The sequence below is a fragment of the Urocampus carinirostris genome, chromosome 4 (genome assembly GCF_059441175.1).
Source record: "Urocampus carinirostris isolate Australia breed hairy pipefish chromosome 4, RoL_Ucar_1.0, whole genome shotgun sequence".
Lineage (NCBI taxonomy): Eukaryota > Metazoa > Chordata > Actinopteri > Syngnathiformes > Syngnathidae > Urocampus > Urocampus carinirostris.
In genome coordinates, this window is record NC_142352.1 from 46,512,333 (window position 1) to 46,531,356 (window position 19,024).

The window sequence follows — 19,024 nt, forward strand, 5'->3', positions numbered from 1 at the left end:
TATGTTAATGGTTATTATAAACGACTAAACTCAAGTGGGCAGGGTTCAATCGATACCACCATGTATTCACGTGGATTGGCTCAATAGCGAAGTTCAGAGTATCCTCCATCCCTATAGAGTGCTTCGAGGTCCTAAGATTACCCACAATGCATTGCTGGTGGCCATTTTGGAAGTCCACAAAGCTTTTCACTTCATTGTTATTGTTCAGCGAACCAGTTAGATTCTACATTGTAATGCCGAATACGTGCGTTATTGTTGGCTGTTGTAGCCGAGGGGAAAAGGGTGGGATGGGCTTCTTTAGACTTCCGAAGTGTGTTTACAATCAGGGGATTGAAGCTCAGGAGAAAAGTGAACGGCGAAGACGAATGTGGCTGGCAGCTATCAACCGGTCGAATTTGCCAAAGCTTGACTGTGTTCGTGTTTGTTCTGACCACTTTCTGACAGGTAAATTGAATTATTTATGATGTAGAAATAAATTTTAAAAAGGTTATGGGACATGTGTACTTCATGACAACAGCTCGACGACCCCAAACTACTTTTATAACATATATGTGAGGTATTTCGCCGAAAACGACATTTAAAAACTGAACAAAACTCCGTTTCTCATTCGTACACTATTTTGGTGGAGAAATTCAACGCGGTTTCAGGGAAAGAGAGTCTCCTTTCCTCAGTCAACTCGCGTCAATAGAGGATTTAAAGCCCCCGAAAGCTAAGCTAACTTAGCCACCGGTGCGCCGTTCGGAAAAGCGTTGCCTTTCCCGGGTTGTTCAACATAGAACAAAAGGGAAGCAACATGAGAACAACATTCCCCTAAACCTGCAACACAGTTGCAATGGGCACACAGAATCGATGATGACTTGTCAACAATGATCCATGGTTGTAAACTTGGTTGAGACAAACTCTGAGAATGTAGATTTTACCTTTCACAAGCTTGTTTTCATCACCTTCGCTTGTGTGCACAGACACATCCCGAACCCAACCAGACACAAATCTGTCGTAGGCTTCCATACTTTTGTAATTTTGAAAATCCTTCAGTTCACAAAAGGGACTTGGGTGGAAAATAAGATAGTTAACAAGTTCGATGTAAGTCACACACGGCAACAAATCGGGATCAGACTTCCAGTCCTTGTTTTTAATTTTGTAGGGATCCAATTTTCCAATAAAATGCAACTCCGCAGCGTACCGCTCGCGTGCTTGCTTGTCTAAACTCTCCACGTAGTTTTCCATAGTGTTGATGGACAAAATCCGTACACAAACGATGCTAGTTTAGTAAATAAGTAGACAAACTGAGTAAATATTTGCTCCTCTCGCTATCACCGCTTGTAATCGACAGACTTCCAAGATGGCGGCACGAAGCCGTGTTACTATTTTTAACACAAAGCGCGGAGCCCTCTATAGAAAAGGGAACATTTTATTCAAGGAAGACATCAGTTAATACCACTACTACTACTACTACTACTACTACTACTACTACTACTACAACTACTACTACTACTACTACTACTACTACTACAACTATTGTTACTACTACTACCACTACTACTACTACTACTACTACTACTACTACTACTACTACTAATAATAATAATAATAATAATAATAATAATAATAATAATAATAATAATAATAATAATAATGGCACCAAAAATATTATCATCAACAATAATAGTAGCAATGAGTGGCACAGCGGCTGGGTGGTTAGCAAACACCCAGGTCCAGGGTTCAATTCAAGCTAGATAGAAAAGGTAAACAGGTAAATAAACTACATTTGAGCTTGCTAAAAGAGTAAAAAGCCAACTAAATAGCCACATAGAAAGCCCCCAAAAAGCTAAATAGCTAGCTAGAAGGAGGCCAACATTTAGCTTGATGACTAGCAAAAAATATTAAAATTGTCTGCTATATAGCTTTTGAACAAAGTAGTAAGTTAGCTATATGGTTTGCTAAATAGCTAAAAAGATAACTTGATAGTTTGATATAAAGGTAAAAAGGTAAAAAACTAAAAGGCAGATAGATAACTAGCTAAAAGAGTAAAAAGCGAACTAAATGGCCAGATAGAATGCTAAAAAATAGCTAGCTAGCTAGAAAGCAGGCCAAAATTTGGTGAGCTATTACCAGAAACAGGCCTGCAGGCATTTCAAATGTCCTTTGGGGGCACTCTTGTACCCGCGGGCACCACATCGGAGACCCGTGTTCTAGAGTAATAAATTCATCATCAAAGCTTGTCTACTTTCTTTCCTCCTTGCTAACTCTTCTTTCATAGCCCATCCCCCGCAATCCTCCCAGTCTGCAGCTGTGCAGGACCTTGACCCCTCACCCCCTACGCAGGCGCAAAGCCACAAAGAAAGTGGAAATAAAAGTCTAAATAAATACAATGTATTCATCGCAGTCTCATTAGTGCCTGCAAATATCTGACGTCACGCCAGTCTCCAGAGGCATATAGCATATTAAGTCGGGGATGGCTCATATGAATGCCACATGTCCCACCAGGCCACATATCGTCTTTTATTGCCTATGAGCGATGAAGAGAGGACCGGCTGCTAGTTTGGTATTCGCAGGCGAGCCACTGCCAGATGGCTTTTGGTCATTATTTCCCTTTCGTGTGGTATTTTTGCACTCTGTGACAAAGCTAAATCGAAAGAACAAAGAAGCGAAATGCACGACATTTACAATTAGTTAAATTCCAGATTTAAAACGAAAATGTGTATTATATGTCCACGAGATGTCGCTGTACTGTGTCATACGACAGAAAACGATGTGCTAGACATGTGTGGGGAATCTTTTTGACCCAAAGAGCCATAAACGCAAAAATATTGTTATTTTCTCATTTTGAGAAAGCCACGTCCTATATTTTAAGACAAAATTCAACAAAACTGTCAAACCATCCCTACGGACTACAACAAATTCTCCAAGGCATTTTATTTCACAGTGTGTTTTATGGTTCCATAAAATCTATGAAAGAAAAATAATGCCAGAGCCTGTGTCCCATATCAATTGAAATATAGCACTTAAAGTTCTCTCCCTCCTGCAGTTACTTAACAGTTTTGAGGCTCATTTTGTCATTATTGTCCCAATTAATGTTTCAAAACAAGGTGCAAGCAACGTTCTTTTGAAAAATCTCACCAAAATTCCTGCAAACTTATTTACTTCAGTCCAGACGGAACTGGGCAAAGGAGAAAGATTGTGCCTGTCCTGTCTGGTGTATAGCTCCGCTCATTCCTACTGCTCACCCAATCAAATTGCTATAGGTGCTTTGCTCGAACTTCTGGGTAAAACGTTTGTTTTGGGTTATAGTTTGTTGTGTGGCTTTTCATCATTAAGTTTCTCAAAAATAAACTAAATTGTTTTAATGAGTTTTCATATACTGTAAAGGATTATTTAGTGATTTACAGTGGATGGAGGGGGGGGGGGTGCTGCAGGTGTGACACTCTGACTGTAAACTTTAGTTAAAATGGGGTCGTTTATTTGGAACAAGTTTCTTAAAAATCAAGATTGTCTCAGATTTCATCTCTGAGCCATATGTAGAATATCAGTAAACAAGCAACATCCAGCTTTCCTTTATTCGTCTGTGGAGGTGGCTAATCTGAGAATGTTTTATATTGGAGATTACAGGAATTTATTCTGTGGGTATAAACAAGCATATGCCACGTTTCATTTAATTGTAACTTTTAATTTTCCGTGAAGAAAAACATGCATGCTGGCAAACTAAACGCAAAGATAACTAAAGAGCAAAAATTAATAGGCATAGGTTAGCTATTACATATACCAGAGGTCACCAACAGTTCTGAAAATAGCTCACGAGTGATGGATCAAGTGATGGAATTTTGGCAATGAAAATAACGGAAATATTTAAAGAAATTTAGGATGGGCTCATCGATCCATATTTTCGATACTGAGCGACAGTTTTTGCTGGGATCACTACTTTTGTCTTGGGATTGATATTGTCTTTCCATTTTCACTATCACTATAATGATGTTGTTAGTGGGACATAAGATTGTAAATACATATATTTTATTTTTGTACATTGAATACATTTATACAGCACTTGAAGTTGTAATTATTTGCCTGAAAAGTGCTATAAAAATAAATTTTGAATTGGTATGATTCACTCAACTGTTTTCTCAAAATGGCCACTCCCAGAAATGAGTGAAAATAAGTGCATTTGGCTTTTTAAATGTAATCTAAATGTACTTTATTTAAACAGCTCTTTACAACAATCTCTTTGGTGTACCAAAATGCTTTACTGTAATAACAGCGACGCAGTAAGTAAAAAACAAACAAAATAAATAAATCAAAACAATACAAGACAATAAAAACAAAAAAAGACAACAGTATCCAATAAGGTAACAAAAAATACAAGTGTCCTCATACTACAGAGTATTATAAGCCATCCTGAAGAAGAGCGTTTTTAGCCTGGAACATAAAGAGACATAATGTATTATTTAGAGCCTCCTAGTAAAGCTTTTGAGGTCTTTTTAAAGGGGCATCGTGTATTATTTAGCGCCTCACAGTGGTAAAAAAATGTTCTTCAATAAAGTAGCTGTACAAAATTTGTAACTTTTTATTCTCTGCTGCCATCTCCTGGCTTGTGTCATATACCATCCTCTGCCATTCATGATGCATGTGCAAGTACGTACATTTCTGAGACCTGCTAGTAATCATTGTTCATTTTTCTTGGGGTTTGGGTTGCCGTTTAGACTGTACTTGAAGAAGGCCTCTTCTTACTTTCTGCATTTTCATGCTACACTAAGAAATACAAAAAAACACAAGGACGAGCTTGGTATCACGCTCCAGACCTTACCCCCCTCCAACCCCCATTCCATCATTCTAAAGTGTTTTGCCCCAAAAAGCTTTGCTAAAGATAAGATCAAAGCACATAGGTACGCTGTCTGGAAAAGAATGCATAAGGGCTCTTTGAACTCACTTGGTAATTGTTAACATATAATCAATACAGAAATTATTTAACTGTCAAAATTTTTAAGGGCACTTAAAACGATGCACCCCACTTAGTGTTAAATTATCTAAATACATGTAATCTAGGGCAGCATGGCGGCGCAGTGGTTGGCGCATGTGCAACACAGTTCTAAAGTCATGAGATCGAACCTCCTGTGTGGAGTTTGCATGTTCTCCCCGTGCTTGCGTGGGTTTCCTCCGGGCACATTTTGTACCAGCTGAAGACTCTTGATTCTGGACTTCGGGAGACCGGAGAGTAGTGCATTACAGTAATCGAGACAGGAGGTAACAAATGCGTGAATTATAATCTCCACATCCGACTGAGACAGTATAGGACGAATTTTAGCAATGTTGCGAAGATGGAAGAAAGCGGTTCTAGTAATTTTCTTCACATGTGTTTGAATGGACAGATTGTGGTCAGATATAACACCTACATTTTTAACTGAGTCACTCTGTGTGATGTGACATCTGTCAACGTTCACAGCAGTTTTTGAGAGTAAGTCACGGCATTTAGATGGACCAATAACTAACATTTCGGTCTTTTCAGAGTTAAGACGCAAGAAATTGAGTGACATCCAATCTTTTATCTCAGTGAGGCAGGCCTCCAAATTTCCACAATTTAGTGTGGCAGATTCCTCCAACGAAAGATATAGTTGAGTGTCATCTGCGTAGCAGTGGAAATTGATATTGTACTTGCGAATAATATCACCTAATGGAAGCATGTAGATGCTGAAAAGAAGGGGGGCAAGCACTGAACCCTGCGGAACATCACAGGTAACACTAACAAGCTCAGATGTCATTTCGCCATATTTAACACAGTGCGTCCTATCTGAGAGGTAGGATCTGACTCTCTAAGTTAGCCCATCCCAGCTATCTTCGGGCAGTGGGCAGGGGACACCCCGAACTGGTTGCCAGCCAGTCGCAAGGCACACAGAGATCGACAACTCACTCGCTCATTCACACCTAGGGACAATTTGAACCGGCCAATTAACCTGACATGCATGTTTTTGAAATGTGGGAGGAAACCGGAGTGCCTGGAGGAAACCCATGCAAACACGGGAAGAAGATGCAAACTCGACACACGAAGGTTCGGTCTCATGACCTCAGAACTGTGCCGCACACGCGCTAACCACTACGCTGCCATGCTGCCTACAATGGTAATATTATTCAAAATTATGTGTTTAATTTAGTGAGGGGCCTATAAAACATTTTTAGGAACTCCCTTTGCTTGACTTCTTCTTTAAAGGCCAATGCAGAGTTGTGATCTTGCAAACATCAAAGAGACATTTACATTCACACAAAAAGGCAATTAAGTCTTTGCCGAAGCTAACAGGAAAAGCTTTGGTATCTTGGAGGAATACAGAATACAAAGAGAAGAACATTCCTATGAAAGTCCTTCCAGTTGTCTGTCTGCTTGCCTTTCTTCTGGCTCAAAGGGATCAAAGGTTATCGGTACAGACACAAGTCATGCACTCGTGACTTTGCATTTCTTTCATCTTTAGTCCTCTTTGATATCTTTGAAGATGTCAGTAACAAGGAACACATCACCAAATAAAGTGTAACAAATAGCACTTGTCATCTGCGATAACCCCAATCAAATTAGATCAGATTCGAACGGCGGTGTTTGAGAGTGGCAGGAGATTCAGATTGATGCATATAACGTAACAACGGCACCAGTGGCAAACAGAACCTAGGTGGACTTATAACAGGTTAGTGATATGGAATTGTTCACTTACATTATGTTTTATTTTCTCAAAAACAAGACACAGACACAAAGGGATACAACATCAACTACATGTTAGTATCATGCAGTGCCGGGCCGTGTATTTCACACCTAAACCTTAGCTTCAGTGCATATTTGTAATGTGTCAGTCCGCTCGACCGGAAATTCGAATCAGCGTTAAGATCTTAATTTTAGGATGAAATTAGCTGATGAAACCTTTTCCCACTAGCAAAAACACTGCTCACTTCAGAGTTGGCCGACATTTTGCTAATAAATCAGCTCAACAATATTATCTTCAGGTTTAAGTGCTGTTGATGCGGTGGCTTTGCTGGGTTACCACCTAGCCAGTCATAGTTTGTGAAACCGGTGACGTTTTCCAAAGCCAGATAGCAGGTTGCAGACTCTCTAACTTTAAATCCAACAGCTTAAGTGATGTTACAGTGCATGGCCTTCGGGATTTTTTGTAAAGGCTAGCAACAACTAATGGATAAAATGTGAGTGGGTAAATTCCCCCTGAGATCCGATCTGCAACCTCGGTGGAAATGTTTAAATCTAGGCTTAAAACTCACTTCTACTCTATAGCATACGAGTAACCCAATCTTCTTATATGTAATAACTTGTGAAGCCCTTAGAGACTAATTGTGATTAAGGGCTATACAAATAAAAATGACTTGACTTGACTTAAATGCTTCAAGATGAAAGCACACATCTGGAAACAGCAGAACTAGGGAGGAACGCAAAGAAAGGAAACTGCCAATTTGGAATTATTTAAAAAGTATTGATCGAGAAAATATAAATCACATCCCATGATTCTGAATATTTTTAGGCAAGCATTTTTCTATATTAGGTATTTATCAAATGAGAGTTTATTTTTCCCCAGGGCCATCACCACCCTAAACTATGAAAAATATATATATTGCGACTAATTTGGGAATGCATGTTGCTGCTCAGTGTTTATTGCATTACTTGTCATTACTGTTACGATGCACTACTCTTTTGCATTATGATTATAATTTGGCCGATTAATCCTCTTTTATCTTGTTTTTCTCTTTGAAGTCTCAATTATATTATTACCCGAGAGTTCCATGATTAATCTTGTTCGATACAATGTTTCAACATGTTGGTATCATTGACAATAAAGACAATTCAATCCAGTTGCCAAATATCTTGATGAATGCAATAATTGCTAAAAAAAGAAAAGGAAAAAAAATAGCATGAACAGAAATTATTTTTATGGGGCATTGGGTACAAGTGTGGCACCAAATCAATATTTTTTTTCCCCGATAGTATTTCAATGACAGAACAATGGGAAAAAAACAACAGCAGCTAAAACTACATGTCCAGGTCAACAAAAGAATGTCAGTCCGGAGAGGTAAAACAAAACAAAAATGGAGGCGTGGTTTGATTAAGGAGGTGCAAAGCCCCCTAACAAAAGGTTACAAGGCTATTGATTTTACCTACGACTACAACGAGTGACATTGTCATATTTTGACAATTTTTTTGTTTTACTGCCTAAATTTAGAAGCGCATAGTTTACCAACCCTCGGTGTTAGTACCGATCCTAACACTAACTGTAAAAGGTAAAGAACGCCAACGGCGGTGTGCTCCCTTATACATGAGCCGGTTCTTAGAAGTAAACGAAAGGCTGGTTTAATAGCTGATTCCCTCCGACACATTTTCTCTTTTGCGATTGGTCAATGTGCATTATTTTCCCCAGGAATTCTGTTTTTTTTTTTTTTCTTTAAATCTGTTTAGTTTAAAGAAAGGTTAAAATTGTTTCGTATTTTATCTTTTTGGGTAGAATTATATTTTAATTCAATTTCCCATGTTTTCAGTGTGTTTTATATACAAATGTAAAGTTCAATCTTGTTTCCTCTATTATCTCTTTTTTCCCTTCTGTTATTTTTTTCTTTTTGTTTCTTTTATTTTCTATTTTTGGTCTGCATTTATTTAGCGCTTTTCAAGGCACAAAAGAACTCCCAGAGCGCTTTACAATGTGCTTCACACTTAATGCATTAACACACACACACACACACACTCACACACCAATAGCCTGGGCATTAGGGTTTCAGTGTCTTGCCCAAGGACACCTCAACATTTTAACTTAAAGGAGCTGGTAATCGAACCTGCAACCTCTTGGTCCTAAAGACGATCGCTCTACCTCCAGAGCAACTGCCGTCTTTTCTTTGTTATTTTTCCCTCTTTGTTAAATGATTCTGTTCATAATGTTGCATCATAATTGGTATTTTAGGGATTAAAGCAAGAAAAAAAAACAAAAGAGCTAACTATTTTTCGTGAGCCGAGCCAAAAAAGGCAGTTCTCTAACATGAGTCGGAATTCCCTGAGTCTACAAGTAGTCAAATCATGTTTATTTGTATAGCCCTTAATCACAAAGTCCCAAAGGGCTGCACAGACCACAGATTATTGCAAACCACAGACTATTATGACACCATCCCCTGATCTAAAACCTACATGAAGGCAAATAATTCACAGATACACAGATATTGTCAACATAAAATATAGGTTATTCATATGCTATAGAATATAAGTGTGTTTTAAGTTTAGATTTAAACATTCCCACTGAGGTTGCAGATTAAATCTCAGGGGGGAGAGCATTCCAGAGCACCGGGGCCGAAATGGAGAACCTGCGGATCTCTTCTTGGCTCTTGGGATCACTCGTAGACTAGCATTTCAGAGCGAAGGCTGTGGACCGTAACATAGGGAGAAATTAAATCTGAAAGGTATGAGGGAGCAAGTCCATGCAAGATTTGTATTATACCAACAGAACCTTGAAATCACATCTTGAGCTTACATGAAGGCAAATAATTCACAAATACACAGATATTGTCAACATAAAATATAGGTTATTCATATGCTATAGAATATAAGTGAGTTTTAAGTTTAGATTTAAACATTCCCACTGAGGTTGCAGATTAAATCTCAGGGGGAAGAGCATTCCAGAGCACCGGGGCCGAAATGGAGAACCTGCGGATCTCTTCTTGGCTCTTGGGATCACTCGTAGACTAGCATTTCAGAGCGAAGGCTGCGGACCGTAAAATAGGGAGAAATTAAATCTGAAAGGTATGAGGGAGCAAGTCCATGCAAGATTTGTATTATACCAACAGAACCTTGAAATCACATCTTGAGCTAACAGGGAGCCAATGCAGGTTAGCTAAAATCAGGGTAATGTGATCAAACTTTCTTGTCTTAGTTAAAAGCCTCGCTGCAGCATTTTGTACCAGCTGAAGTTTCTTGATTTTGGACTTCGGGAGACCGGAGAGTAGTGCATTACAGTAATCGAGACGGGAGGTAACAAACTCATGAATTATAATCTCCGCATCCGACTGATATCAAAGATGTCACTGCGGTGTTTGGTACCTGCTCAGAAATATTCAATTCTTTGTCATACAACAACTTATTTTTAAAGTAACGGAAATAGTTCATTTCCCTGGTAACTAGTCACTTTTACTATAGAATAATTCAGTTACTAACTCAATTACTTTTTGGTAAAAGTAGTGAGTAACTACAACTAATGACTCTTTGAAAGTAATGTGCCCAACAGTGCGAAACATACAGACTAAATTCCACTTTTAAGAATTGTTCGTCATGGCATTAGATGACGGTATTATTGATTGTAGTGAAGGAGCTTTACTGGTGTCAACACGATTGCAGTGTGACAAGCGCAACGCCACATGTTTGTCCTTTTTTCGCGGTTGTGAAAGGTGATTACATGAATGGCTGCGTCCGCTTGTGTTCAAGTCTTTGCCTTTGCCGGTAATCCTCGGTAATGCTCTTTGTGGCGGACGCTCGCGACTCGCCGTCATTGTTTGGCTTGCCTGCGGAGCACAGCGCAAGTTGTCGTAGAAGAACAAAAACAAGAACGCCGAGAACAAGAAGAAGCTGTGACTTGCTCTTGTCAAAACATAGTGATCGTAAAGACAACTCAGCCTGGGGGAAACAAAGTACATTGAACAAAGGGTGTCTAAACTGTGGCTCAGGGGCTATATTTGGCCTGCTGATAAAACGTCAGAAAGACTTAAACGAGAAAAATAAGACTGCCTTGTTTTATTTGGGTCAGAAGCTGTGATATCAAAATGGAGCCAATCTATGTGTAAGCAGACACAGTACTAAACATCTACAAATAAGAATCTCACTTTTTGTGAGAATTCATGTTGCAGATAGTCAGGCTCTAATTTTGGGAACTATTCCGCACAATCATAAAACAGAATAGCCTCGTTCAAAAAATTACAGTCGGTAAGGAAATTGTGTCTGACTAAAATATTTTTTTGAAACATGAAGACAAATACTGCCTAAGCAACTTTGACCCCAGAGCTGGTTTAGATGATGATTCTTTAGAATTAGAATTGTCCTTGTTGTCATTGATAACAACATAGTGTACATCATTTGAAATGAGTTCAGACAAATCAATCAGTATAAACATGTTATAAACATGCTAAAATGAAAAGTAAGATAAAAAGTATGTAAGGATAAATGGGCAAAAATAAGGTAGTGCTTGGATACTGGCCAAAATTGAAAGTGCATCAGAACAATATGGCAGTGAATATGTAGTGCAGTGACATTTAGCAGTAACATAATACCAAAATAAATCTAGAAATAAGATAAGAATACCAATTTTTCTGTACTTGCTGGCAATTACAGGTAATATTTCGGGCCCCAACTCGGCCACGAACCCGGCTGAATTTTTGACTTATTATATTGAACATTAAATCGAACCTGTTTTTTTTTCCTTTCCTTTGTGGAGGATCTTGCACTTACTTTTACTCATGTAATTATTTAGATGACTACTTTTTACTTCTACCTGAGGTAACATTTTTCTGAAGTAACAGTACTTTTACATGAGTAACACACATCGGCACTGCAGTTCGGCGTACCGTATACTTTAACCATACATAAGAGTAGTGACACAAAACTAGGAGGGTAAAAGGCACTATTAAAATTAATTAGGGCTGTAACAAATTATTATCTTGATAACAATCATTTTGTTGTTTGATCAGACAATCCGAAAAAATTATTAATTTCGATTTAACAGTTTTAAAACAAGAAAATATACATTCATGATAACATGGTCACAGGTTTGGCATGTCAGAAAAAAAGGAAACATGTTTATTATTTTCTCAAAGTAAAAGCAGATAAGCAGTCAGGCCCAAAATCATCTATCATATAATTAATACAGTAAGACCTTGGTTATCGCGGTTAATGGGGACCAAAACCACCCGCGATAAGTGAAAATCCGCGAAGTAGCGGCGACCCTTCAAAAAAAAAAGAAAAAAAAAAATCTCATCTCATCTCATTATCTGCACCGCTTATCTTTATTAGGGTCGCGGGGGGGCTGGAGCCCATCCCAGCCATCTCCGGGCAGTGGGCAGGGGACAGCCTGAACCGGTCGCCAGCCGGTCGCAGGGCACACAGAGACAGACAACTCTCTCGCTCATTCACACCTAGGGACAATTTGGACCAGCCAATTAACCTGACACTGGTTGCCAGCCAATCGCAGCTGCAAATCGCATTAGTTCTCGCAGCTAGCTGCGTTCTTCATCGACGCACAAGCCGAGTGATCCACCGCTAAGAGTCGTACAGCTGGGCGATTTTCCGTCCGCCCGGGACGATCGGAGACAAATTCACGACAGGGTTTTTACTTGCGCCGCACCGCGGGTGCCGTTCGGTCGCTCCCGCGAGCGAGCCCCTAACCCGCGGCGCGGGTACTTTCGGGCCCGATACGCACGACACCGACACAGTTATGGGGGTCCCGCGCACGTCCGCCGCCTTTCGCCCGCCGCCTTTCGCCCGCCGCCTTTCGCCCGCCGCCTCTCGCCCGCCGCCTTTCGCCCGCCGCCTTTCGCCCGCCGCCTTTCGCCCGCCGCCTTTCGCCCGCCACCATTCGCCTGCCGCCTTTCGCCCACCGCGCGCGGACGGCCGCCTGTCGTCGTGCCGCGCTACTGGGGTCGTTGGACGAGCGGGCTCCCCCCAGTTACGGGGGGTAGCCCGATCAAGCCCGCCGCCTTTCCCGTGTGACGCCGCGTCCGCCGGACTCGCTCCGTTGCGCGGCCCGGGAGTGACCTCTGCCGACCTATATGTGAAGAATTCATTTTGGTATCAACAATAGTTTTGTTTAATGCAAAGAATATTGCCCTCTAACACTATACAGAATTAGCAAACTTTCTCCCTTTCTCATTCCCTCTTTTCTCTCCTATTCCTTCTTTCTCTCTTCTCTCTTTTTCCTTTTCTTTCTCTGTCTCTCTTTACTTGTCTTTCTTCCTAATCTCCCTCTCAGTTTCTCAATTTGTTCTCTCACGCCCCCTCTCTATTTGTTCTGCTTCTCTCTCTCCCTCTCCCTCTTTTTCCTTTTCTTCCCTATGTTTTCCTTTCTCTCTTTGTCTCTCTCTCGTTCTCTTTTTCTCTCACTCTCTCGCTCTGTCTCTATCTTTTATCCCTTTGTTTCTCTGTCTTTTTCTCCTCTCTTTCTCTCTTTTTGTTTCTGTCTCTTTTTTTCTCTCTCTTTTTCATTTTCTCTCTGTATATGTCTCTCTCTCTTTCTCTTTTTCACTCTGTCTTTCTCTATTTCTCTTTCTTCATCTATTTCTCCCTTTCTTGTTTACTCGTTCTCTATCTTTCTCACTCTCTTTTGATTGCCCTCTCTCTTTTCATCCCTATCTCTCTCTTTCTCTTTCTCATTGATCATTTGGTCTGGCCTTTGTGAGTTTTTTTCCCTACCATGTGGCCCCTGAGTTTAAATTAGTTTGACACCCCCTGGTCTAGCCAATCAAAATGCAGAACACAATGCTTGATGAAAAGTAGCTAAACCGTGAAAAGTAAACCGCGATACAGCAAGGGATTGCCGCTTTTCGTTTGGAATCTATTGATAGTTTGAGGAATCCCGAGTGGCGTGTGACGTCACGGGAGGCCGGCCGCAATGTGGAGCTATGGGCGGAGCTAATAGTTTTGCAGCTTGAGTTGAAACGCAGGAGCCACACGGGCTCACGTAAACTTAGGTTGAGCGACACGTCAATGCGAGAAGCGGCGGTTAGTGGATTTAAACCTCATCATTTTTTACTTTTTTGCCGTCTTTTTTTCCTGAAGACTTCGGCCAGTGTTGGATATTTCACGTGTAAGGGTGTTTTAATTGCATTTAGCGACCTGGACTGTTGGTGAGTAACAATCTTTTCCCCCTGGCTTGTACCCGGAGCGGTTTTTAACGTGCAGTTTTTTTTCTCTTTTTTATCTTGGCTTTCTTTTTTAAAAACTCTTTTCAGATGCTACAGTTGATTTTAAAAAGCGATTGGAGTTGAAGAGCTGTGTGACAAACACAAAAAACAACTGACAGTGTTGTTGCTTAAATCAATATTTACAGGTGAATTTAAAAAAAGGCAAAACTTGTTCCTAACTTCTTTCAGTTTTATAACTCTGGTTAAGTTCTTTGAAACCTTTTCTTCATAAGATTACACACTATCAGAGTCAAATTCAGATTACACCTGGTTTGATTCCATGCACTAAATTGCTTTATGAGTATAAAGTAGTTCAATCAGACTTTTATGATTGGTTTAATCGTCGTATGTATTTTTCCTAACATTTCAATGCAAATTCAATAATGGACGAATTGGGTAAAATAAAAGTTCAGTATATTTCAGTTGAAAAGCAACTAGATTTTTCTGAATGCCATGTCAAAACCTGGATCAGAGCTCCTGTTTTTTTCCAATCTAAAATAATATTGGGGAACAACTAAGCACAATTCAAACTGATTTTCTATTCGAAGTCTCCAGATCTCGTTATACAGTACAGTATTATTGTTTGGTTGATGCAGATTATTTATTACTCTTTGATGTTTTGGCACATAAACCTGATTTGACATAATAAACCCATTCCATACAAATAGTAGATACAGGACCAGATGCATATTTCTTTTTAGTAATTATCATAACAGACAGATTGCATAACAAGCGTATTTTGTTGATGAAAAGGTATTAAATGTTTGTTAAATGTGTCACATAGTAACTTGGATGAGATACCCTACTTTTTTATATTGTGCAACACACGAGGCACAATTTAAACTTATTTCAAGTCTTTAAATTCATGATTTCACATTTTGGTGGATTCTGACGATTTAATTTATAGCACCTAATCCTGGTTTTCCATAAACTGCTCCAAAGCACATGGAAGTATCATTATGAACAGATTAAAAATATTTTATCGTTTATCTTGATTTTATAATGTGCAATCAAATTATAATTGTACTGATTAGATATGAATTATAATTTGCAGTTGAAAAGACACTGGATGTTTCCAAGATCATATATCCTATTTTTGTAATTTTGAATACAGTGTTAGGCACGATTTAAACTAATATAAACTGTCAGTCTCCAGTTCCATGATTATGCTGTTTGGTGGATTCAGAGGATCTAATTCTAATTGATGTTAAAGCACCTATACCTACTTTGACCAGGGATCAGAATTTTCCGCGGATCCCCGCTGTTTTTGAACCCCAAAGGCATTCCGACTTTTTCACTTTTTCTCTTGCGTAGCAAACAAATTCAAAATCCGACTGTCTCACTCTTTCCTTTATTGCTCTGGCGCACCCTGGCGGCCGTTAGAAAAACTGGCCGCATTGTTGCTCAAGCTGCAGGGACTGAACTGCATTTGAACTTATCTTGCAGTATTTACAAAAAAATCAGTTATGTGGCCAAATTATTTTAATCTTCTAAAAATGTTACTTAAATGATAAATATAAGCATGGTTTTGGACAAGTAAATTGCCTAAAACCCAGGAGCTTGGCGGGCGGGGGGGGGCTCCGCCCTGCTTTATTCCTGGACCCTGGCTATTTCAGCTGAAAATGAAAATCTCCATTCTGATCCCTGTTTGATATAACAAACTGCTTCCATACACATAGATGATAGAGTAAATGGCTTTAGGAATACAAAATGGTTTAATCAGAGTTTTTTTTTAATGACCAGATAAACATTTTTGTGTTTATCATAACATTTCAATGTACATTAAAACGATAATCAGACAGAAGGTTGAAAACTGTATTTTGCACTTGGAAAGAAAGGCACTTGATTTTTTTTAAAAGTGTGTCATAGGAAAACCTAGATCAGATGAAAAAAAAATCCAATTTTAAATCTTACTGGGTGACAACAATGCACAATTTAAACATATTTCCAATACAAGATATCCAGTTTCATGATATTGGTGTTAAGTGGATTCAGAGGATTGAATCCCTTATGATGTTTTTGCAACTATTCACAATTTTACATAGCAGAATGTTTATGACATGGATCAAATATCCTATTGTTAGTCATTTTTAATAATATTGGACAACACCAAGGCACAATTAAAACTTATTTTCAGTTCAAAGTCTGTTTTCATGATATTACGTTTAGTGGATTCAGATGATCCAATCCTCTTCGATGCTTCAACATATACCTGATTTTACATAACAAACTAATTCAAGCACAATTACTTGGCATTTGGGAAGCACTTTTTTTAAAAATACAATTTCCAGGTTCACACCAAAATCTGTCTTAATTCGAATTGAATTTGTATAAACTAGGAGATGGCACACTGCTTTTCTTTGTTGGTGCCGTTGGAATGGTTAAATAGTCATAAGAAGGAAGAGGCCCTAAGAAGTTCATGTCCAGGCACTCGTTTGGATACCAATGATGTAAAAATTCTTAATTTATGCGGCTCAAAACATTGAAAGACACCAAGGCGTTTCAGCCTACTGGCTAACTCTCTGAAGAAAGCTGGTGGGAAGATAAGTGTTGGTGTTTCAAATGTTCTTAGGCCTATAGATACATTTAAAAAACTTGGTCATGAATGATATCCAACTCAGTGGCTGGACTTGGAATGTTTTCCAGACAGATTGCATTCTTTTTAATCATATTTTAGGGTATTTGCTTTACTGCCTCGTTTGAAGACATTTAGATGCAACCATTTACAGTATATAAAAATATAATAAAGGAAGTTTTCTTTTTACTGTGGCAAATTGTATTTATTTTATTCAAAATGTTTGTCTTACTTTCCCTCTATTGTGTTCTAATTATTGATTAATGTGCAAAGAACTGAGGATCTCTGTTTGAATCTGGATTCAGGTCTTTCTTTTTGGGGTGTATGCATTCCCCCTGGATTTATGCTGCTTTTTAAGGTTACCCAAAGACCCTGAAATCAAATATTGAAAGTCACTACTGGTATAAAAGTTATTTTAAGTTTTCCGTGTGTGTTTAAACTTCCTCCCACATTCCAAAAACGTGAATAGTCTTTGGCAGGACACTAAATCACCAGTGTCAAACTCAAGGCCCTGGGGCCAGATCGAGACTGGAAAATCACTGAAGTGGTCGACTAGGCTAGTCTCTATTTTATGTTTCTCGCTAAATATTGTCATTTCGAGAAATAATCTGACAGATGCATTTGTTACCAATAAACTCGGAGGCAGTAATATAATTTGAATATCATTAATTAATGTAAAATATTTTTAAAAATATAATTAGATTGTATTACATCCATCCATACATTATCTGCACTGCTCATCCTCAGTCGGGTCGCTGGGGTGTTGGAGCCTTTCCCAGCTATCTTCGGATAGTGGGCAGGGAACACTCTGAACTGATTTTCTTTGTGTGCCCTGCAACTTGGTGGCAGACAACTCACTCGCTCATTCACACCTAGGGACAATTTGGACCAGCCAATGAACCTAACATACATATTTTTGGAGAAAACCGGAGTGCCTGGACGGAACTCACGCAGGCACATGGAGAACATGTAAACTGCGCACAGGAAGGCTGGTATCTGGATTCGAACCCATTACCTCAGAACTCTGCTGCAGACGCGCTAACCACTCATCAGCTGTGCCGCCGATTGTATTACATTAAAGTGCAAACATCTTTTCACCAAAAACAACTTTTTTTTTTTCAAGGAGAAGTAACAAAATACACTACGATTCCTTGTGTATGAAGGAATAATGAATCGAGATCAACTCAGGGGCTGTAGAAAACCTTCTTGCGGCCAGATGTTGCCTGCAGGCCTTGACTTTGACATATATGCTAGGCCAGTGGTTCCTAACTAATCTAACTTCAGGACACACCATTTCACCCCAATGGCAAGTTATGACCCAAATCAAGAAAAAAAATTCACTTCTCAAATTGTCGAATGAAAGGACTGTGCAGTTTAAAGCAGTGATAGTAGAATATATTCACCTTTTTTGAAAACACAAAATGAACAGAAAACCTATACGTATATACTGTATATACCCTCATATAAGGCTACCTCGCTTATAAGCAACCCCCTAAAATTGTTGTAAAATAGCCACATACTAAAATAATTTTGTACCCAAAATATTAATAAAAAGTGTACCTTAACATCGCTAATTATTTGCCTACATAGATAATAAAAATTAATATACTGGTAAAAAGCTCAAAATATATTGTTTTCAAACCATTAACTGTACCTTCAAGTAGCCCTTCAACGGCAGACACTCGTACATCATTTTAATATTTCGCAATCATTTCCTTCTTCCACTAGATTGTTTTTGTTACTATTTTCCATGTTTCCTTTCCATTATCGCTAACTATTTTGTCACCCATTATTATGGGCATTAAAAAAATAAATACTTAGATGTGATCCCTTTTAAACACAATTGGGACGGCGGCGATTGACTGAACAGGAAAAAGATCATCGAGCAGGGCATTATTGCCATCTACTGTTTAGTGTTATCAACCCTCCGTTTTTTTCTTCTTAGCATTGTTTTTCAAGGCAAAGGCCTGCGTCCCCCTGAAAATGGGTCTGTGATTCACTTTTTGGTCCCGACCCACCAGTTGAAAAATGTTGTAAAGCCATTGCTGGGATTGGACAACACTCGTCCTTCTTCACTTAACTGTAAACCAAAAGCTGCAAGAAGTAGTATTCCTTGAAGCACTCCAACCCTCCCACCCCATTCTTTAGTTAAAAAAAAAAAAAACCTCGCACACATGAGATCCCCACCCACGAACACAATTGCACAGTCACACACACATTTTCAAACACTCAAAACAAACACGCATGCTCCACCCAATTCTCCGCAGAGGAATGGTCAGCATGTAGACCACAGTAGGGAGACGCTCAATGCTTTTAACAAATCTTCATAAGGGTGGGGTCACAAGGATGAGCATGCCTCTTACGTCGCAGGTTCGAATTCCGGCTCCTTCGAGTAAGATGTCGGAGTTCCCTTGGCCAAAACACTGAACCCCTAATTGCCTCGGTATGCAGGTAGGCGCCTTGCGTGGCTGACTCTGCAACTGGTGTTTGAGTGTGTGTGTGAATGGGTAAGGTGTGAAGTGTATTGTAAAGCGCTTTGGAGGTCCTCGGTGA

General features: G+C 39.3%; 1 protein-coding gene and 1 long non-coding RNA gene across 5 annotated transcripts in view; one reads left to right on the plus strand and one right to left on the minus strand.

Moving 5' to 3' along the window:
• LOC148368018 (uncharacterized) overlaps positions 1–19,024 on the minus strand; it is a 532,004-nt gene that overhangs the window by 19,148 nt on the left and 493,832 nt on the right. The gene's annotated exons all lie outside the window — the stretch shown is intronic.
• Positions 6,570–19,024, plus strand: part of LOC148368019 (semaphorin-4B-like) — a 104,611-nt gene continuing 92,156 nt past the window's right edge. For 2 of the 3 annotated variants that reach the window (XM_088334730.1, XM_088334732.1), the window contains exon 1: positions 13,669–13,839. The gene's annotated coding sequence lies outside the window, so the exon portion shown is untranslated. Of the gene's footprint in view, positions 6,660–13,668; positions 13,840–19,024 lie in introns of those variants that run through there. The other variant, XM_088334731.1, reaches the window with a different exon arrangement.